This window comes from Urocitellus parryii, chromosome 7 (assembly GCF_045843805.1).
Source record: "Urocitellus parryii isolate mUroPar1 chromosome 7, mUroPar1.hap1, whole genome shotgun sequence".
NCBI classification, from domain to species: domain Eukaryota; kingdom Metazoa; phylum Chordata; class Mammalia; order Rodentia; family Sciuridae; genus Urocitellus; species Urocitellus parryii.
In genome coordinates, this window is record NC_135537.1 from 130321628 (window position 1) to 130345628 (window position 24001).

Here is a 24001-nt window from a genome sequence, read left to right on the forward strand (position 1 = left end):
TGATTTATTTAAAAAAAAAATCCTAATCTTGAAAACTTCTTCACGCAGGTATCAACAACAGCAGCAACAAAACTGTTATTTTTTTTTAAAGAAATGAGCTATTTATTTATTTATTTTTTAAAGAGAGAGTGAGAGAGGAAGGGAATTTTTAATATTTATTTTTTAGTTCTCGGCAGACACAACATCTTTGTTGGTATGTGGTGCTGAGGATCGAACCCGGGCTGGACGCATGCCAGGCGAGCGCGCTATCGCGTGAGCCACATCCCCAGCCCCCAAAACTGTTATTTTTGAATAAGCCTTAAATCAGCATGTGAATCACTTCAAAAGCAATTGCTAAGAGATTGTGAAGCCATGAAGAAAGCTAAACAGATAGAACTCATTACCTACATGTGCTTAAGATAAATTATAATTAATTCTCAAGTAAAATGACTTTATAGTACCATTTTTTCACACAAAGTGTATCCTAGACTCACTGGTAATTGGAGTGGCCACCTGTGTTCACTTAATTGACTTAATAGGAGGACAAACTTCTCTTACCTTTATTTTATTTTATTTTTCTGGTGGGGGCAGGGTACCAGGGATTGAACTCAGGGGCACTCAATCACTGAGCCACATCCCCAGCCTAATTTTTGTGTTTTATTAGAGGCAGGGACTCACTGAGTTACTTAGTGCCTCACTGTTGCTGAGGCTGGCTTTGAACTCGTGATCCTCCTGTCTCAGCCTCCCAAAGCTGCTGTCTTACCTTTATGATAGGAGATAGTTTTGCAACTTAAACAAAGTGTTTGTCTAAGTTGGGCTCCATTCTCCAATAGAAACTGGGAGATGGAGGCTCTACTTCCTTTGTTGTGTGTGTTTCAAAGAGGCTGCTCCCAGCTCCTTGCTTGAGAAAGACATTCCTATGTAATAAAGCTTACAAAAGGTTTATGTATCTTTAAAACAGATTTACACACATTTCACAGAGACAGAAATGAATATGGAGACTTCCTAAAGCAAATTCTTTCATGAAAAGAAAGAGGGGTGGGGAGAAGATTCTCCCTTATTTTTGACAGAATGAAGCCTCTTGTTTTTAAAATTTTAAAATTTTGTTCCTAAATATGCCACAAGAAGAAATGAGGCCTTTGTTTTGTCTTGGCCCTTTGCATAGGGAAGTCCACACTGGCACAGGTGCAACCAAAGTTAACCTCTCTTTGTCCAGACTTCTATTGCCCTGCTCTCTGCCAGTAGCTCATTCCCACATTCCCATTACTTCTCTCCACAGAACAATTTAACTTCTTGATCAAAGCATCTCTCACTAGATTATGCCCCAGGGGGTAGACCTTAGATTTCATAGCCAAAAAAGACTTGTTAAAACATTTTCTAAATGTAAGAATAATTTTATCCTTTCCTTTTCTCCTGCTGCCAATATGGCTCAAAATGCAGTCAATTTGGATGATAGTTCTATTGTCTTTCTATTATTGTTCGGAGCCCATGTATGGCATGGGGCTATATAAATTCATATTTGGTCCCTGAGGCCCTTACACATAAACATGGCATTATAAACCATGTAATTTTAAACTGTATAATCACAGAATATGATTTCGGGGCAGACACTGGTTCATGTATTTCCAATTAGTAATTTGGGCACCCTACATCCCTGTTTGCAGGAGACCCAGCACTTCCTTCCTTGAATGCTGTCACTCCTTTCTGAGGCTGTACTATGATTAGCTGGAGAACCCTTATTCTATGCAACTTAGTGGGCCATTTTTTTAGTGCTGCATGGAGGCCTTGCACAGGCCACAACAGTGACACAGACTTGGTTTCCACACTCTTTACACATCCACACATGATTGTGGTGCTAGGGGCCTGTGCCAGGGCTGTGCCTGGGCTGTGTCTAGCCTTGCCTCCTGAACTTTAGGCTTGGAATTGAGCCTGGTCATTAGACCAGACCACTTTCCTCACAGAGGGTTCCCTTTTGGGATCCAGGTTTTGTGTGTGTGTGTGTGTGTCCTTCTGGTAGACATCTAAAGAAATCTTAATCTTTCAGAGAGGACTTAATACTGAACAATGTCAAAAAGAATCAGGGTCCCAATCACTTTTCTTTCATGTAGTGTCTTGAACCATTCAATCAAATTTGCTCTCTCTTCCACCTCTGCCAACTCTGGGCACCTAGGGACTACTGGAGTGAGGAATGGGGATGGACAGGGTGGGAGTGGAAGGGGAACCTTGATGGGCCAAAAAACTGGTGTCCAAGTGGGGACACTCAGGCTCAGAGAAGTTTGCCCTCAGAGAGCTGTCTAATTCAGAGAGATGGAGAGAGAGGTAGAGTTAGATATTTACATAGATGATAGAGATAGATAGATAGATAGTTAGAAAAGCTGTAAGATTATTTTTTTTCTTTATCCTTTGCTGCCTGTTCCCCTTTCCCCTCCTACTCTGCTACCTCAACACCAGCAGGTATTCCCAGGTCAAGCCCAAGTTTCTATGGATTCATAGAATCATCTTCAAACATGAATACAACTTATAGAAATGGTTGGTTTGGGTTATTTAAAAAAAAATCCCAGAAGCTTGTGAGGCTGAGGCAGGAGGATTGCAAGTTCTAGGCCAGCTTCAGCAACCTAACAAGACTCTAAGCAACTTAGCAAGACCCTGTTTCAAAAAAAAAAAAAAGGCTGGGGATGTGTCTTAGTACTAAGATCGCCTATTGGTTCAATATGCAGCATGCACACATACACACACAAATTTGTACCATACTGTATACATTTTTCTGGATCTTGCTTTTCTTACTTAAAAGATATATCTATGGAAATTTCTGAAGCTCAATAGTTACACATCTGACTTTTTTAATTTTTAATTTTTAGATGGACATAATATCTTTATTTTACATTTATGTGGTGCTGAAGATTGAACCCAGTGCCTCATGCATGCTAGGCAAGCATTCTATGACTGAACCACAACCCCAGTCCCCAATCTGACTTCTTTTAAGAAGATGAATGGTATTCCATTATATGACTGCTTTACAGTGTATTCAACTTTGCCTCTGATCCTGAGCATTCAGTTTCCATTTATTTTTACATATACTGAACACTACAAAGAGCTTGTGTGTGCCTATATCCTTATGTACTGGTGGTTTTATTTCTATAGGTTAGAGTCCAAGGAAAGGGTGGAAAGAAATAAAGTAAAAAATTTTTGAAAAATATAAACAAACAGCAAAGTGGAGTTGGTTTATGTGTCAGGCATAGGAATATACCCAGAGAAGACATTGACTGCATAGTTCATGTAGTCATGGGATAAGTCAGGGATTTTTGACTGTTAGAAAGGGAGTGTTCATAATAATTATGCTAATTAAAAGTTAAAAGATGATACACTGAAGAGGCTAGAGTGAGTCCCTCTAGTAAGATATATGTCTGTCAGCTTTCAGCCACTGTGACCAAATACCTGAGATAAATCAACTTATAGAAAGGAAAGGTTTATTTTGACCCATAGTGTCAGAGGTTCAATTCAAGGTTGGTTGGTTCTATTGTTTTGGGGGCTGTAGTGAGGCAGAACATCATTGCAGGAAGTATGTGTCAGAGTAAAGCTGCTCACCTCATGGAAGATGGGAAACAAAAAAGAGGAAGAGAGAAAAGGGCCAGGGTCCAATATCCCCTTCAAGGATATGCCCCCAAATGAACTAACTTCCTTTCACTGGGCCCCATTTCCTAAAGGTTCTACCACATCCCAATAGTGCTACAGGCTGGTGATCAAGCCTTCAGCACATGGGCCTTCAGGAATATTTAGGATCCAAGCCATAATGCCAGGTTTGCACAGAGCTGAGTGAAATAAGTCCCATTGTTCTTAGGAGAGTACATTCGTTCAATTACATACCTGATATGCTCAGCTCACTTCAAGTTCATGTTCACTTAATAACTTCAGTTGCTCTCATAGGCATTGCATCATCATTCACAGCAGCCAAGACATGGAAATGTTTAACCTCAGGATAGCAAATGCTCCAAGCCTACTGTTTCCTGACCCCAATGAAAGAACTTGGTGGACTCAATGGAGAGGTTTTGGACATTTTATTACTCATGTACTCCTTGGGAGGTGGCAGGCCAGAGTAAATGGAGGGCTGCCACTCTTACAAGCAGGCAACACGTATGGGATAGGTCGCATGCCCATTGTGGAGATTGATTTCTTCAGATGTTTTATGAATACATTCTTTTACTTTACAACCAAGGTCACTCTGCTTTGATTCTCACCTCAAGATTGGAAGTAAGGGAAGCACCCGGCTTCTCCCTTTGCTGCCACATCTTTTAGAGTCATTTTTATCTCACTGTAAGCTTTTCTAGGCACTAATTACTATTTACCCCAGCAGAAAAAACAGCGTAGGTGTCCACAGACGAATGGATAAAGAAAATGTGGTACATATAGAACATGGGACTACCAGTCAACTTTAAAAAGAAGGAAATTCTGTCATTTGAATAATATGGATGAAACTTGAGAACTCTCTGTCTAGTAAAGAGAGCCAGTCCCAGAAAGACAAATAACTGAATGGTCTCACTGATACCCAGAATCTACCGAAAAGATGAACACATAGAAACAGTAACATGGTGGTTACCAGCGGGTAGAGATTTGGAGAAAGGGGAAATACTGGTCAAAGTCTACAAAGCTTCAGTTACAAGATGATTAAGGACTAGGGGCTTAATATAGAGTGTGGTGATTTTAGTTAATCATAATTTTTTCTATCTATGATTTTAAAATTTGTTCTTATTAGTTCTATATGACAGTAGAATGCATTTTTACACATTGTATACAAATGGAGCATAACTTCTCATTCCTCTGTCTGTACATGGAACAGAGTCACACCAGTAGGGTAATCATACATGTATTTAGGTTAATAATGTCTGTCTCATTCTAGTGCCCTTCCCATCCCCACTGTACCACCCCTCCCTTAATTCCCCTCTGCACAATCCAAAGTTTCTTTATTCTTCCCTACTGCCCCCCAACCATAAGCATACACTTAACAGAGAAAACATTCAGCTTTTGGTATTTGGGAATTGGCTTATTTTGCTTAGCATGATATTCTCCAGTTCTATTCATTTACCTGCAAATGTCATAATTTCATTCTTCTTTAAGGCTGAGTAATAGTCCATTTGTATGTAACAGCATTTTCTTTATCCAGTCATCTGTGGAAGGGCATCTAGGTTGGTTCCATAGTTTAGCTATTGTGAATTGAGCTGCTATAAACATTAATGTGGCTGTGTCACTGAAGTATGCTGATTTTAAGTCCTTTGAGTATAAACTGAGGAGTGGAATAGCTGAGTCAAATGGTGGTTCCATTCCAAGTTTTCTGAGGAATCTCCATTCTGCTTTCCAGAGTGGTTGCACCAATTTGCAGTCCCACCAGCAATGTGTGATTGTACCTTTGTTCCCATATCCTCACCAACACTTACTGCTTGTATTCTTGACAGTTGCCATTCTGACTGGAGTGAGCTGGAATCTCACTACAGTTTTGATTTGCATTTCTATAATTGTTAGAGAGGATTAATATTTTTTCATGTTTGTTGATCAATTTCTTCTGTGAAGCATCTGTTCAGTTTCTTAGCCCATTTATTAGTTTGGTTATTTGTTTTTTTGGTGTTAAGTCTTTTGAGTTCTTTATATATCTTGGAGATTATGTGGTAAAGATTTTCTATCTGAGGTGCATTTGGTAAAGATTTTCTTCCATTCTGTAGGCTCTGTCTTTACATTGTTGATAGTCTTCTTTGCTGAGAAGAAGCTTTTTAGTTTGATACCATTCCTTTTATTGATTCTTGATTTTATTTCTTGTTCTTTAGGATTCTTGTTGATGAAGTCAGGTCCTAAACTGACATGATGGAGAGTTGGGCCTACACTTTCTTCTAGGAGGTGCAGGGTCTCTGGTCTAAAGCCTAGGTTCTTGATCCACTTTGAGTTGAGCTTTGTTCAGGGTGAGAATGGGGGTTAAATTTCATCCTATGGATTTCCAGCTTTCCCACCACCATTTTTTGAATAGGCTGTCTTTTCTCCAAAGTATGTTTATGATGCTTTTTTTTTAGTATGAGGTAACTGTATTTATGTGGGTTTGTCTCTGTGTCTTGTATTCTGTTCCATTGGTTTTCATGTCTGTTTTGGTGCCAATACCATCCCATTTTTGTTACTATAGCTCTGCAGTATAGTTTAAGTTCTGGTATTGTGATATCTTCTGCTCCATTCTTCTTGATACTTATTGCTTTGGCTACTCTGGGCCTCTTTTTTTTTTCTAAATGAATTTTACGATTGCTTTTTCTAGTTCTATGAATAATGTCATTGGGATTTTAATAGGAATTGTATTAAATCTGTATAGCACTTTTGGTAGTAAGGTCATTTTGACAATACTAATTCTGCCTATCCAAGGACAGGGGAGATCTTTCCATCTTCTTAGGTCTTCTTCAGATTCTTTCTTTAGTATTCTGTAGTTTTCATTGTAGAGGAATTTTATCTCTTTTGTTAGATTTATTCCCAAGTATTTTATTTTTTTGAGGTTATTGTGAATGGAGCAGTTTTCCTAATTTCTCTTGCAGTGGCTTCATTACTTATTTATAGAAATGCATTTGATTTATGGGTCTTGATTTTATAACCTGCTACTTTGCTGAATTCATTTATTAGTTCTAAAAGTTTTCTGGTGGAATTTTTGGATCTTCTAAATATAGAATCAATCATAATGTTTTGTATTCTTGAAATTTGCTAAGATAGAAGAGCTCAAACATTCTCACCACAACTTTACAAAAAGGTAACTAGGTGGATGGTGGACATGTTTATTAATTTGATTGTGGGAATCATTTCATGATGTATATATGTATCAAAACATTACAGAGCCTAAAATATACAACTTTTATTTGTGAATTATACCTCAATAAAGCTGGAGTGAAAATTTTAGCTGTTTATAAACAGCTGTAGAGAAACAATGTGTTTGGCTTAGCTCTCTCATGGCCAGTGCTGCTGAAGTTTTTTTTTTTTTTTTTTTTTTAACATGGAATTGCTGGGGAAGAGACTGTGTATGGGGACCCTGAGTTTGTCTAGGGCATCGTAGAGGACAGTTTCATAGAGAGATAGAACCAGAATGCATACTGGAGTGTGGCACATCTTCCAATAAATAAGTCTGTGAAGGAAAAAAGAAAGAGAACCAGAATTGAAGAAGGCAACCAGGAGGGCGAGAGGGAGAGGTGAGGCGCAGGAAGAGCCAGGGTGTAAAAGATGAGAGGAGAATCCTGTGGGAGGAGAAAAATCCCGAGAATGTGCAGAGGAACTGGCCTCCCATGGTGCATTCTCAAAGTGGGTGGGGCAGATATATTAATATTAATAATATAATATGATTATATATTATATTATTATTATAATGGTCTGTGACTCTCCATAAGGCCACAGTAGGTAAACAGATATTAAGATATTAATTAAGATACTAAAATTTTATGAGCTGGGGGCAGGGATCTATTAGAAAAAATGTCTTAAGGCTCCACAAAGGGGGCAGTAATGACAAAAAGGTAGAGAAGGATGGCCTCAAATAGTAGAGACAACTCTTCCTTTTAAACAAAAGGGAACAAATGAGATTGGCAGCAAATAAACCAGAAAATTAGGTGTGGAGAAATATCCCGTCTGATGATTTGTACTTATTGTATGAGGTGGTTGGTAAGGAGCTGGCTTCTGAGAGTCAAGGGAGCTGTGGGGGCATTTCAGAAATATAAGGAGAGTGGAGAGAGTTTGAATAGACTGAGGATGTTAGGCTTGAATTCGGGACCCCCAAAAGACCACCAGAGACCAAGATCGATGTAAGCAGCAAAGAGGTGTTTATTGTGAGCTAGCTCGGTCCTCTGTGCACACACAGTAACTGGTGACACTGAGAGGCCCCCGAGCCTAGGGTTTGCAGCAGTTTTATACACTCTTTGGGGAAGGTAGGGACTTCACATACATCATAGCATCTTTTAGCAAATCATCACACATCAAGGGAAAATCATAAAACAACTCTAAAACATGATTAGCACATTCACTGGTGGGAACAAGTTGGATAGGGGTGATTGGCTAGTACAAGAGAGGGATTCATTTGAACTGATTGGTTTAAGCCATGAGCGGAGTACGTGCAGAACTACATGGTTTCCCAACCACCATAAACCACTGGGAGGGTCATCTGCCTTCTCAGGTATTTCCCTGTCTCATGCTGATTGGTGGCTTCCAGGGGGTTGCTATGGGTCCCCACCTAACCTGACTGAGTCAGGGACACCTGGCGCAACAGATCTCTCCTGTTATTTGTAGATAAACAACTCAGCAGGGTGGGTATGTGCCTAGGAGTACTCTGTGGGTCTTCTAAGGACAAGGGTCATGCCCCCTTCCTTGAACAGGCTTTGCTCTGAGGTAGGGGCTGGTTTTTCATTCCCCCCTTTGTCTGGAAACTTGGGAACCAATCATGGTTCCTTCAGTTGGGGGCCTATTTGGGCAGGCTCTACATCTTGGTAAACAGTAACCCTCAGGAGACAGTCTTCAACTTCCCAGACTTACTCAAAATTGGCCTTCTAGATCCAACCTGACTCGATTTACCTATCTACACTACCTATCTATTTCTGGCTTCATTACCCCCTCTAATTTTAGGAACTCCTTATTGCTGTAAGGAGAAGGGGCAATGGCTCTTTCTGAAAGGGGGCGTTGAACGTGAGGGGGCTCGACACTGTGGGGGATGCTGTGGGGGACGTGAGTTCCCTTTTAGAAGTCAGTTCCATTTGAAGTCTGGTTGGGGAAAAACAGGTTGTCATCTGGGAATGGGTGCTTCTATGAGAGAAACAAAAACCATGAGTACTGAATAAATGTTGCAGTAGCTGGAACATGTCACTGTATAGAAGTTCCCTCACCAGGCTTTAACATCCCCAGTTATCAGGACTGTAAACATAACATTTAACTTTTAGTGTTACAGATGTCCTTCCCCATAAGATACAGTTTAATAATTTAATGTCATCTGATCTTGCAAAATCCTTTTACTAGTATGACCTCTGTCTAATAGACAAACCTTTAATTATGTTAGTTAGGGCTGCATAATCATACTAGTAAACACCAAGCCTACCTGTGTAGGTTAGGAATATCTGTAAGCCTTAAACTAAAAACTACTCTGGCAATTCCTTTTGATAGTTATCAGGCATTCCTGCCTAAGAATCTCTTTTGTAACCTCCAATCTTACTTATTCTTGGGGACTAACACAATGTATATACCTTAAGTTACATTTAACTATTATTATTACTTAAAATGCCCAGGAATAACTATGTTTTGGTTTTAACTGTCTTTGCTAAGTGTTAAAGATGAAGCAGTCAGTCTATTATTAACAGTCAGCTGAGTTTCCAAGGGATTCCGGGGGGAACTTTACAGCAGCTTCTCAGTTCTGCTAGTGCCATTTGTGCTAGGATGGGTCCAAGTCTTGCTTGACCATGTGGCTTCCCTTGAAGCATCAGGGATGTCTCCTTTATCTGGTAACCCTCCTCTTCATAGCAAATGCACTGATTGGCTTTCTGTTCTCCAGTGGTGTCATTAATCTCCCTGATCGGGAGGTTATGTGGCCCAGAGTTGCAAAGCTCTTTAGAGAAGTCCCCTGTTCCCTGGATTCAGACTGACTCAGAGGGCAAGAGCCAAATATTCGTTTTCTTGGCCCTTTAATTTAATTTTAAAATTTAATCTTAAATATCTAGCAAACAAATTTCAACAGCCTTATATTAAGAGTACTGGGCTTTAAGGTCTCTCTCTATCCTGTAGGTGATAATTCATTATTTTAAACTAGCCCAGGTTGTGTGTTCTAAAAGCAGTACCTCTGCAAAACATTAACAAGCAATCTTTAGACCATTTGTAAGAAAACTACAAAACAAAATTAACAAGAGTAAAAACATATTTAGTTCATGTAATAGCTACCTTGAACTTGGCAGAGTTATACATTATATTCCCCTGTTTGAGATCCTTGGCAAAAACCAACTTTTAGACACAACTTTAAATGTACTGAAATCTGGCCTACTTCTTTTGTAGTCATTCTCACATGTAGTAAGATGGGACACAGAGCCTTATCTCAGGTAAGGTGGGGCTCTTCATAAATTTTAGTGCTCTAGTTCTGAAGCTGATCTTTGCTTTCAAAACATCATTTTATAAAGCCTACATAAATTGTTGCTTAAGTTCACATGAATATTAGGTAATATAATAACAATATAATATCACATCTAAAACATGAATTAATGAAAGGCTGAAAGCTTTTAACCTTTTGTAGAAAAGTAGCAAAGTACTTTTGTGTTTTACAATATTAACCTTACATAGATTAGGCTCTCATTAACTTAAAAATACATTTAAATTGTACCTCAGTGTAAAAAGTAACATAAAACTTTATATATCCTATTGATAACAGGTCCAGTTATAGAACATCAAATGATATAAATAAATCTCCAATATGTTTTTCTTTTAAGCCTAAAATTACCATACAACTTTAGAACACCAGTTTTATATAATGCTCTTTTAAAGCTTCTACTTTACAGACTTGTATACCTGGAAAATATGAACACATTAATAGCACCACAATTACATTGATGTTTTTATATTAACCAAGTTTAGCTTTTAAAGAAATAACATATTACAATATTGCAAAATAACAGTTGTTGTTTAACTATAGTTGTATAATTTTTGATTTCTTTAAGATTACTTGCTCAAAAACATAACATATATAACCAACTTACACCTTCTTTATCATTTACTTAAACCCTCTTATTTACTTAATCACATAGACTCTCTTATCCAGAAACACATTTTCCTTCTATTAAATCCAAACCTAGAATCTTCTAATTTCTCTTTTCCATCTGTTAACCTCCTTTTCTGTTCACATTTTGAAACAATCCTTGTAAATTTCTGAATTTAGGCAGATTATTTCATAGACATCAACATTTTATTAGTTTTTTTGAACACCTAGAAAAACCTGTAAGCTTAATTTTAAAGACACTTTACTTTCATCTGTTTACCCAATTTAAATTGAACCGTTTAAATCATGTGAATCAAAGATATTTGGATCCATTTTTTAAAAATTTTATGAAGCTCCTCATATATCTGCCAATTGTCATATCATGTGCATGATATATGGACATACACACATACAGACATACAACACATAACACAAGTGTGCACACATAGCACAATAGTAAAGGCCTTGTAGCAGGTGAAATCTCCATTGCAATGTTTAAAAACTCCACAGTTGATCAAAAATAGAACTGATCAGAAAAACATTAACCTAGGTCTGTAGGATCAAAATCATGAGCTCAAAAAATACAGAATCTAAGAAAAAGCAAGGGTTCTAGAAAAAATGACCAGCTGGTAATTAAAAATTACCATAAAATTTACTTTTTTGGTTTAGTCTAGTTTGACTTCAGGTAAAAAGACACCTTCACTTTTTTTTTTTTTTACAATCTTTAGGATGCTTTTTCTTTATTTTTTGCACAATAACTATATGAAAAGAATTTTTATTCTACCTACACAGCTCAAGATAAATACAACTTCTGGAGTTGAGGAACTGCTGTTACATGGAGAGGGGAGCTTTGATGAGGAAATAAGCTTTGATATGTGTACATACGGAGACATACATATACAAAATACACCCCTTTCCCTTGTACACTATACAGGTTGGCACAAACCTTATTAAGAGCAGAATATGATATAAAGGTTTCAGGACTGAAGTTATTCTTGGCATTTTAATTTGACAGGTGCTTAGGCATTTTAAGTCTTAACATATCTGAATCAACTGAATACATGAAATATATAATTGTGTTTTTAAGAAGGCCCAGGCCAACTCTCCTTAAACAATAACCCAAAGTAATACCATAGTAATCAAATGGAAAACAAAGATTGTTATTCTGTATTAAATCAGTAAAGGTATTTTAAAGAAAGGGCAACTTGGAAAATAAAGACTTTAGAGTCCATTATTCCAAGAGAAGAGCATTTTAGTTATTAGCAGTGGTTACCAAATAAGCTGGAGGCAAATCTCTTCAAGGAGCTGCTCAGGATTTGCTTTGTTGGGAAGAGGCGAGGAACGGTTCCATTCTTCCACTATAAGATGATGCAGGTTTTCTTATCCTTGAAAGGGTTTTCTGAAGTCGGTATGCCTGTCAGCAAAGGGTCACTCCTGGCGTGCTCCTCATAGTAGGACATGAGGTCTGCAGAGGCCTTTGAGACCTTTATCCTTTCAATGGAAGCTTCTAGTCTCAGCTGCTGCACAGTTCTCCTTGCCTGGGCTATGTTGTTGGTGCTTGCTGTTTTGCTGGACATCTTCAATGGTTGTTCTTCCCTGAAATCAGTAAGAACTTGTGTGGTCCAACGTTTTCAGGTTTTTAATGGTAGGACGAATCTTCCTGAGAGACGGCAGCAACCTCTCCTCCTCCCGCTCCTCTGGGCACCGGCTTCACCTTCACTTTTTTTTTTCCTTGAGCCTCAGATCAGTCTCCTACTGAGCTTGAAGTCTTCTTCTATTTGCATTTCAACTTAAGTCCTGGCTGAGGTCTGGAAGGAGTAGGGAAAACTGCTATTCTGAGCAGAAGCCTCATGCCTAAGGCATTTTAACCTTAAGTCATAATTTTCAGGTTTGGATGTTGAAAATTATGATACAAGTTTAAGATAAAATTCACAAAATTCCATACCTTTACATCTTGTATTGCCAAAAAATTTTCCTACACTAGAAAAACTTGCTCACACAAAACTGAAAATAGGGTCTTACTTGATAAATTAAAAGCTACCATCAGAAGAAATCCCTTCAGGATCATTAAGCCACTTCCTATGCTCTGAAGTTCCTATAGTAGTATTAAGTTCCAAAAGGGAACCACACACTACCATCTATATCCAAAATTAAGCTTTAAAAATTCCCAAGACTGTTGCTATTCAATGTCATTTCAATAAGCCAGACCAACAGTCCCAATCCAACACTTTCCTTTCCTAAATCCTACATACTGAGGGAAACAGATACCATACCATGATTTCATATCCTTGCCCAAATTAATGCACTGGTACACCTAGGGGAAATCTTCCCAGGCTACCCAGTTCAAAAATTGGTGAGAAAACTGAATGATTGGGAGTTACTTGCCAACTTGGAAGTAGAGTTCTTTAGTTTTCTATCCTAAGTATTTAAGTTCTCTGGCATGAATTATCTGAAATCATAAACTAAATAATTACCTAAACCCAACTTTTAACTGTAAGATTGTGCAATGCTTCAAAAACCCAGATACCAGATTGTTAAAAGAAAACATCATCTTTTAGATACACATTCAGCCAAGATCATCCCCAAGAAACAATCAATAATAACCTTTAAAACAGACCAGTTAAGAGAAAAATCTTCCCAAGTTTCCAACTCCCATTTAATTATGACTCCTACACCAGTGGCACCTTAGATGTCCCTACGAGTGGACCAGATGTTCTCACAGAGGGGCAACCAGAAGTGTAAAATCAAGGGTCTTGGTGAGGTGAGTTTACTGCATTCAGTGCCACCCCTCTTTTTTTTTAAGTAGACAGAGGTGGAATAATCCTTATAGTGCAGGGAAGGAAGGAGGGAGTTCCCCAAAGCAAAAGGGCTTCGGCAGCTGCTGAGAGTCCCTCAGTCCTTCCTTTTACTTACAGGATTAGCTCCTCTGGTTTGGTCCAACCCCAGGCACCAGGCATGCTCCATGTCTCCTAACTTTTCAGTAGTCAGCTCTCAAAAAGTTCATCTTATATCCTCGGCATGCAGTTGTTTGGGGCGCTAGGCTTCCCCAAGAAAGCAGAGTGGGGGCTCCTCTAGAGTCCCATCTGGGGTGCCAAAATTTGTGACTGAAAGTTTGGTTCCTGTCCTCGAAGCCAATTAATGCCAATTTAATAATGAGGACAGGGTTTTGAGAAAAAGAAAAAGGGAGATACCAAAGTTCTTAGATTCCCAGCAGGCATTTCCCTCTGCAGTGTGTGCACTCAAGCCAACTACGGGAAGAAAAGAAAACATTGCTTCCCTAATCCCATTTAACAAAGGGGAGTAAAGTTTATCAAAGTTCTTTAAAACACAGCTAAAAGGGGTGTAAAAGGTGAAAACAGAAAAGCTGGCGGTTCTATTGACTTTTGGTCCCTCACAGGGAAGCAGGAGAAGCATACTAGGGACATTTTCAGGCTAGAATTTAGCTAAAGTTATTTCTACACATCTAAGGCAGATTGGAACTTGGGACACTGCATCTGTCCAAAGTAAAACAATGCCATCACACTTAACAGAGACACAGACAAAAAGACACAAAAAGACACACAAAGACAAATTCCCTTTTCAGATTGTTGAAAAAACAGAAGTGGGGTGCTGGCCCCAAGCCAACTGGGGCCTTCCCTTCAGACAAACAGATTGGGGGAGTATCCCCCTCAGATTGGGTCTGACAATTCCAGATTGGGAGATTAGTTCCTTTGCCATGGTGTTGGGGTGAAGGCAGACAGGACAATAGAAACAAAAACACATAACACAATATTTGCAGCACAGCCACAGAATTCGCAGTGCGGCATGGATTGCTACTCAGAAACCAAAAGCAGAGGCAGATGGAGGATCTGTTAGCTACAAAATACTTTACTAGGGCTGGGGATGTGGCTCAAGCAGTAACGTGCTTGCCTGGCATGTGCGGGGCACTGGGTTTGATCCTCAGCACCACATAAAAATAAAATAAAGATGTTGTGTCCACCAAAAACTGAAAAATAAATATTAAAAAAATTAAAAAAAATACTTTACTAAATACTTCACAAAATACTTTACTAAAGGCAATCCACTCAGAACCCAGAAAGGGGCTGGGGACGTCTCCCACAAACCCCGTCGGCTGCCCTTCAGTGCGTCCACTTGGACCTTTTGCCAACCACACAATACAGAACCAGAATCTGTAGGCAACCAGAGTACAGAAAACTATAGATCGACAATGCCTTTACTTACTGGCCAGGTTTTCATCACCTCTCGATTGAGATGTCTGGGTAGGCTTATAAGGGGGATCCTGGACAAGCCCCCTTATGTTATGCTCAAATTTGGGACCCCCAAAAGACCACCAGAGACCAAGATCGATGTAAGCAGCAAAGAGGTGTTTATTGCGAGCTAGCTCGGTCCTCTGCATGCACACAGAGACTTATGACGCTGAGAGGCCCCGAGCCCAGGGTTTGTAGCAGTTTTTATACATTCTTTGGAGAAGGCAGGGACTTCACATATATCATAGCATCTTTTAGCAAATCATCACACACCGTGGGAAAATCATAAAACAACTCTAAAATATGATTAGCAAATTCACTGGTGGGAACAAGTTGGGTAGGGATGATTGGCTAGTACAAGAGGGAGATTAGTTTGAACTGATTGATTTAAGCCATGAGGGGAGTACGTGCTGAATTACATGGTTCCCAACATGTTATCAAATATCATAAACCACTGGGAGGGTTATCTGGAATCTCAGGTACTTCCCTGTCTCATGCTGATTGGTGGCTGCCAGGGGGTTGCTATGGGTCCCCACCTAGCCTGACTGAGTCAGGGACACCTGGCGCAACAGATCTCTCCTGTTATTTGTAGGTAAACAACTCAGCAGGGTGAGTATGTGCCTAGGAGTATTTTGTGGGTCTTCCAAGGACAAGGGTCATGCCCCCTTCCTTGGACAGGCTTTGCTCTGAGGTAGAGGCTGGTTTTTCAAGGAAAATAAAAGAGAATCTGGGTGCAGGGGCGCACCCCTGTAATTTCAGCTACTTGGGAGGCTGAGGTGGGAGGATTGCTTGAGCCCAGGAGTTCTGGGCCAGCCTGAGCAGTGTAGCAAGACCCCATCTCTTGAAAAAGAAAGAAAGAAGGAGAGAAAGAAAGAAAGACAGAGGGCGGGAAGGGGCAGGAGAAAGTGAAGAAAATAAGAGAGATAGCTGATTGGGAAATTTGTGATAGACGTGCTGGGCATGTTTGAGACCCTAGAAAAAGTTGGTGACCATGAGTTTAACTGTTTGTCTAGGAGTTTGATTTTCCTAGGGGATTGACTGCTTGATTTGTGCCATAGTACACATAAAAAACCAAACTCATCAAAACATCAAGGGTCGAGGTTGACGGGAGCCCCTCCCTTATCCTTATCTTCCTGGACAGCAGTGGTAGATAGAGCAGGGATGAATACTGGGCCCCATTCTTATTTTTATCAAGTTATCTTTTAAGCAACTAAGGTGTCAAGAGAGTCTTCCTAGGTATACTTCTAAACCACTTCACTTACTTATTCTGGAGCTGGCTCTAACCTTGACATTCTTAAAAGAGTTTGGGAAGGTCACCCTGGTACTGTATTGAGTCCCCACTCTAGTGTTCACTCCTCAGGGACCCAACAGCCAACCCTTAGATTCTCTTTTGAGGATGAGAAAAGAAGGTCAGTTCCAGGGTACATTGAGCTTCTCATTTTGTTTTGGAGAGGCCAAGGTTTGTGGACAAGTAAGCTGTGGAGTCTAGCAGAGGACACAGGAGTAAACAGCTCCACCCTTCTCTGGGACCCCTGCCAATGTCCTGTATCAACTTCTGCTGTTTATCTTTCTCTTCGCTCTGAAGTTTACCTTATAATCCCACATTTCTCAGGCTTCTTAAACTGGTTTTTAGAGAATTTCCATGTCTTGTCTACAGCTGATGGTCTCTTCATGTCACCCTGCGTTGAGCCAGAATTGACAGTCTTTCCTGACACTGTGCCATGTGACACTTACTGAAGATCTGCAAGGGCAGGAACTGGGGTGGGGTGAGCGAGGCACTTGATTTGAGTGTAACATTTAAGCAGGTCCCAAGAAACTCAGTAATCAAGATAAATACTATTTGTAAAGTGTTAAATATTTTAACACACCATTTTAAAAGTCAAAATTAAGGCAAATACTTTTGATGGACAAACTTAAAATTTTAAGTAAGGACAGGATTTAATATAAAACTTGATGTTAGCCATTTATATTATTAAGATACCTCTGACTGACTAGACCTACATCATCTGCATTTCCAGGTGTCTTATTGCAGAAATGTTTTACCTTTTTTAATTTTTAATTTTGTGGTACTTGAGATTGAACCCAGGGCCTTGTTCATGCTAGGCCGGTACTATACCACTAAGCTACAACTCCAGCCCTTTTATCTTTGTTCTCTTTATTTCCAGGCCTTCCCCCCAGCAATGGCATAATATAGGAAAGTCAGTCTTCTTCTTTTTTACTTTTTTATGGTGCTGGGACTCAAACTAGGACACCATGCATGCCAAGCACATGCTGTACCACTGAGCCAATCCCCAATTGTAGTATTTAAAAAATTGTATTATGTAAAACTTATCAGTCATTGTCTCATCTCCTTTCCAAACTCTGCTTTGCCTCCTGGCTTTCCAAAACCAAAATGGCTCTTTAAGATATTTTGTAAATAATGGGCTTCCTACTTTAGCAATGTAAATAATTGATTTTTTCAAAACCAAATTCTCAGGCATCACTATCTTTTCCACCCGAGTCTATAAACCAAAGGCAGAGGTTGACTATCTTATTATTCATACTGTGTGTATGTGTGTGTGTGTGTGTGTGTGTGTGTGTGTGTGTGTGTGTGTTACTAGGGATTGAACCTAGTGCCTTCCCAGCCCTTTTTGTTTTTTATTTTGACCCAGGATCTCCTCAATTGGAAGGCCAGCCTCAAATTTGTGATCCTCCTGCCTCAGCCTCCTGAGTAGCTGGGATTATAGGCCTGCACCACTATGCCCAGCTCATTGTCCAATCTTTCTTTGACTCTTCAGTGTTGTTTTCTGCCTTCATCACTATAATGAATCCACTCCCAAAGCTTACTTATGGTCTCTTCATTCTTAAATCCATTGGTTGTTGTAAAAGATTGACCACTTTAATGGGAGTTCAAAACCCAATGGAGTCAAATGTATGAAAGATGATTTATCAAGAGCTCTGTAATGTTTGGAATAATCAATATAAAAAAAAAAGATTGACCACTTTAACTAGGACTGTCCTGAGGGTATGTGGAGTCTCAGGCAAATGTTTTTGGCAGGCCCCTATCAGTGTAAATTATTTGTTTAAAAACATGATAATTTCATGGGCCCATATGAAGTATGATGATTTAGCAGTCAATATATAGAATAATGGACAGTGAGGTAGTACTTACGTTGCTTATTTGATGCCATTACACCTGGAGCTTGGCATAGTTCTTGCTCTAGTAGTCTTTTGAGAAGGGGTGCTTAAAAGTTCTATTTTTTGAGGTCTTGCATATTTGAACATGTTTTTATTCAACTCACACTTGATTGGTAATTTGCCTAGGAATAGAATTGTAGATGAAGAAATAAACTTACCTTAGAATTTTGGGGGTATTTTTGTAAGTGAAAATAAAGGCAAAGCTCTTTAACAAAGAAACCTCAAAATACAGCAACTTAAACGTCTGATTAGAAGTTCCTATATTGTCATTGTGTCTTCTAATCTCCATCTCCTGGTCTTCTCTGTTACTTTCTTGGAGAAGTCTCTTCTGAGGCCCTTCTTCTGAGGCCCTTCCTTTTAAAATGTCTGATGATCCGTGGCTTTTTCTTCATATTTAAGAGTGAGGCAACAAAAAAGGTAATTGTGATCATTGGTGGGGGTTTTCAGAGTATGGGCAGAGACCTGGTTATTTGGCATAGGACCTTCCCTGGCCAGTACCTATAGGTCTTTTTTATTAGGATGTTTGGTTTCTCCAGAGACCAATCATCCAATTTCCTATTTGGGGGGTAAAGCCTGACCATTAGAATTTGAAAGATGACTGAGGACTCAATATTTAGTGTGTTGGCTTCCACTAGACTCTTTTCAATAAGACACATCCACCTGCTGTCCCAATTCCAGATCTTCCTGCTTCATCACAGAATAAACTCCTAGTCTTCTGTTGTGAATAAGGAGGGACAATTGACGAACTGAGATGATGAAGGAATATGGGGGTCATTTGCTTTTCAGACAGATTTTCAATCAATTCTACTGTGTCCAGCCTCAACTTGTATTTGTAGCTACCTTCATAGGTTATTGGTACTCCAGTTCCTGAATCTTACTGAGCATCTGTGCTTATTGGCCCACCCATACGTTGCAAGCAAATGATTTTTTTTTAACATTTTCTGGTTTGTTAAATTAATTACCACTTGTCCGTCTGCTTTTAACTTATCCGTTTCTTATCTACTCTTGTGTGATCTCCAATTTTCTTTGTACTAGTGAGTTTATACCTTCCATGTTAATCCACCAATTGGCATTTTAATGGGGGAGGAAGGAGAAAAAAAAGGGGCAGAGATTTGAGCTTTCACAATTAACTACAAGGGCATTATTTTGTTAAAATAGTTCCTGTTTTCCATTTTCCCCCCTTAGTCTCTCCTTTTTGGACTTTTAGATAGATTTTAAACTTTTAAAGCTACCCTCTGCACGTCTCAATGCTTTCTTCCTCAAATTTCAAAGATTTATTTCTGATGTTGCATTTTCAGAGAATTCCTTGGTCAAATCTTCCAACCTGCAAGTTGACTCTTCAGGTTTGTCCATGCTGCCAATAATTTAATTTCAACAATTATCATTTTTCTACTTCCAAGGTCTCTGCTTCATTTATTAACTTCCTATTCCTACTTCATGATGATACTACCCATCCTAATCTTTTTAAAGATATTAATTATACTTATTTTAAAGTCCTGTCTGACACTTTTTCAGTTCTATTTAATTGAGTTTACATTCCTCTAATTTTTTGAGCTGGTGTCTCTCTTATGGTGTTACAAACTTCTCAACCATTTGGTGATTCTTTCTTTCTTTCTTTCTTTTCTTTTTTTTTTTTTTTGGTGCACTCCTCTTCATGATTGATGCTATTTACTAGAATGTCTGGCTTTCACAGCCCAGTTGGGTGGAGGGGCTGTTGTCACTGTCAAGATTGCATACCATATGTGTTTTAACAGAAAATTTGCAGTGAATGGGTTGTGCTGTTAGTGAGGTGCATGGGAAGTTTGTGTGCAGGGTGCAATGGCTCCATTGTCTCTGTGGATATCTCCCATGGCAAAGTCTTGATTCCTCCTGAGAAGGAAGTCTTTTATATATTCCTATTGAGGTCCTAAGTTACAATTTCCTATTTAAATTTGCTCTAGTGTGGGATTTTTGTCTTTTAGCAAGTTTTCACTCTCCATTCCAACAAGAATTTTTAGTTTTAGAGCATAGTTATTCATTTATTTACAGTATACCTTTAGCAGTTTCTATTGTAAGAATTTGGTATAGAAGGGTAGACTCCAATATCTATTATACTACCATCTTGTAACCATCATTGGATATGTATTCTGTATCAAATACTTTTGTTTGCAATAGAAAAGATATTTTAAAACAGTCTTGATCATCTCAAGCTATGAATCAAAGACATAAAAAAGTAGTTTAACAAATATATCCTGTTTTACCAGTTTGTTACAAAATTAGGTTACTCTACTTCTAGAACAGTTCTCTGCCTCCGCTCTATTAGGATATGCCTTTTTTTTCTTTCTCTAGGATTCTTTTTATGTAGTGCTAATTAAAAATTTTCTTATACTTATTTTGAGTCAGACATTATTCTAAGTGTTTTTTTAAGCAATTCCAGATTCCTCATGGAAGCTTATGAAGTATAATGGGTTAGTACTTAATAGTACTTAATATTATCTTAGGAAGAATGAAATCTGAAAACCTGCTCAGTCAAGTAGAGATTCCTATTCTTTTTTACTTTATTGCTTTTAATTGCATCAGATATTGCTGGTGAGCCTCAGGCTGCCTGATGATTTTGTTCCTTCCCTACTGCTAAGCAATTCATTAAATACTAGTGATTTTTTTTTTTTTTGATGGTGCTAGGGATTGAACTCATGGCCTTATACATGCAAGGCAAGCATTCTACTAACTGAGCTATATCCCTAGCCCTCATTAAATACTAGTAATGACAGTGTGCTCTTGGAGAGTGTTTGGCTCCAAGGTAGACACATGGTCTTGGATGGGCTAATCAGAGCCATAGAGGCCTTTTCTGGAAGTTTGATGGAAATAGAATGAAGTCTCTGTGTTCCTATGGTGCCTGCTAACCTGTAGACTATGGGCCTATTGACTCCAGAAGCCTCTTTGAAGAAAGCCTGTCAGAGTATAAAGGCAACACAGAAGAAAACAAAGCTAGAGAAGGCTAGAGACAGAGAGTGAGCTTGAGTCCTGATAATATTGTTTGAATAAGTTATAGGAACCATTGTGACTTTTCTTCTTAAAAAGCCACTTTGAATTGACTGTTACATGTGAATAAGGATCCTAAATAATAAAGGGTAAGAGAGAGGTATATAGTCTGTAGGCTGAGGCACCAGGGCACCTGTGGACTGGGTCTAAGAAATAGTGGTTTAAAATAGTGGTCATGGACCCCCCCACCAACCCCCGCCAGGCAATCCAGGATCTGTAGAAGTGAATTTGGATGTGGAGTGAATTTCTTGCTGTCTTCATACCCGGATCTTTTTCCAGGTGACAAGTTCTTCTGAAGTGCTGGGTCCTTCTCTCAGATGTGGGAACTTGACATCTCCTAGATTTTTTTTTTTTCAAATTTTTAGAGTTTCTTTGGGTGAGCCAGCCAGTTTAAAGGGTACTACATTTGGGTATTTTCCCAGTTTCCATGATAGTTTTACTTTCACACACTATTTAATATTTCCTTTTTTATTCCTAATGTAATTGGAAATAACAATCATCTGGTTTCCCTTCCCCACCTTAAAGAATTTATTATTATTTGGTTTGAGTTTTGTTCCAGTACCTGCCCACGAAGCGTAGGAGGGTGGCATGACAATTCAATCCACTGGTTTTTCTATGGGAGGTACTTTAAAGTAGGTCACCTTGATTTAGTGTTTTCTATCCTGTTTGTGTTGTTCACAGGTAATATTTCATCTTCCTGTCACTATATATAGGGCACCATTCCACTGGCCAGCTAGTTGGTGTTAACTTAGAGTAATATTTGTTATCTCTTCTGAAGTTCCTAATATTTGTAATGTTTTTGTGGGCAGCAGCAATAGTAAACGAATGTTTTTTTTTAGGGGTATATTTTGGGTAGAGTTTTCTAAACCTTCTATAAATCCACTGTAAATAATTAGTCTGGGAGCAGTCATGGTTTCCATCTAACATCAAAAAATAGCATGTTGTGTTGATGACATTATTAAGATTTCCAGAAATGTTACACCTTCTCCTCAGGCTACAGTGTCACAAACTATTTTTTTTTTTTAAACCAGTGGTTTAAGTAGAGTGCTGTGTTTACATACCAGTAATCTCAGCAACTTGGGAGGTTGAAGCAAGAAGGTTACAAGAAGGTTGCAAATAAGTGAGGCTCTCAGAAACTTAGCAAGAGCCTGCCTCAAAATAAAAAATAAAAAGGGATGGGGACATAGCTCAGTTGTAAAGTGCCTCTGGGTTAAATTCACAGTACCCACCCCCCCAAAAAAGTGATTTATTTTATAACTAAAAATAATCTTTTAATTTTAGAATAGTTTTAGATTTTTCAGGAAAATTGTGACAGAGAATTTGTCACCAACAGTTTCTTTCATAATCTGAATGGATTATATCAAGAAACCCTTACATTGAAGAATCATTTTCTCCTCATGAGAAAATGACTGAGGTTGCTTTTGGGTTTCTGGAGGGATATACTTCTGCACAGTCAGTGGAGTGCAAGTAAGCCTCTAAGGTTTGATGCTAATATGAGGATACACAATTTAGGGCTATTACTTTAGAGTGTATATATGAAGTGTCAATATCAGTAAGGTTTTAAGCAAGTCTTACAATTGGATTTGACTTTCTGTCATCTTATACCCAAATGGTCAAATATGCCATACTTTATAACAAAAATGTACTTTCAAATATTTTATATCTTAAAATATTTTCACTTTATTTATGAAATTTTATGAAGGATTTTTTTTGGTACCAGGGATTGATCTCAGGGGCACTTGACCACTGAGCCACATCCCCAGCCCTATTTTGTATTTTATTTAGAGGCAGGTTCTCACTGAGTTGCTCAGCACCTTGCTTTTGCTGAGGCTGGCTTTGAACTTTCATTCCTCCTGCCTCAGCCTCCCCAGCTGCTATGATCACACAAGAGCACCAAGGCGCCCAGCCTGTGAAGGAATTTTACATCAATTTTATTGAAGTATAATTCATGTACATTAAAAAACACATTAATCTTAAATGGATATTCCCAAGTTTTGATGAGTTCATGCACCTACATACCCATCACCTCATAAAAATATGGAATGTTTTTATTATCCCAAATATTCCTTTGTAGTCTATACCAATAACCCTTCCTGGCTTCAGGCAACCACTGATCTACTTTCTGTCACTATATATTAGATTTTTATTTTCTAGGGATATAAACAAATGGAATCATACATAATAAATTTTCTGTATATGGATTTATTAATTCAGCATAATGTCTTTGCAATCTATCTATTTTATTAGTAGATCATTTAAAAATTTCCTTAATGTATCACATAGTAAAACAACACATTATTTAATAAATACAAATAAAGAAATTATAACAGAAAATTAAAATTTTAAAATTTTTCTAAATATAGTCCATATACATATACTATACTTTGATTTTAAATTATGTACCTACCAGCTTCAAATTCTTTCAAGATAAGCCATATGCAAAATATCTGGTTTCTGAAGGAGCATTTGCAGTTCATTACTTTTCTAAAATTTTTTAGATTCACAGGAAATTGCAAAGGTAATGCACAGGGGTCCCATGTACATCTTTATGTAATCACGCTCTAATATCCAAATCAGGTTATTGGCATTGATACAAGTTGTGTGTATAGTTCTCTTTCTCAGTGTAGTTTTGTATGGTTGCTATTTTATTTATTACATGTATGGATTTGTGTAGCCAAAACTACAAGAAGACACAGAGCTATTAATCCATTACCACAAAGATCTCCTTATGTCCATACTCCAGTCCCTCCTCTTACATCTCCAACTTTGGAAAGCATTAATCTGTTCTTCATGTCTATAATTTTGTCATTCATTGAATGTTCTATAAATGGATTCATATGCCATGTGATCTTTCATC

The 24001-nt window shown here is 38.4% G+C and overlaps 1 long non-coding RNA gene and 1 pseudogene across 2 annotated transcripts in view; one reads left to right on the forward strand and one right to left on the reverse strand.

Annotated features, from left to right (window-relative positions):
- The window catches only part of LOC113177746 (uncharacterized), a 75486-nt gene that overhangs the window by 15506 nt on the left and 35979 nt on the right, over positions 1-24001 (forward strand). The window lies entirely within an intron of this gene.
- Positions 11892-12365, reverse strand: LOC144255926 (guanine nucleotide-binding protein G(I)/G(S)/G(O) subunit gamma-12 pseudogene; annotated as a pseudogene).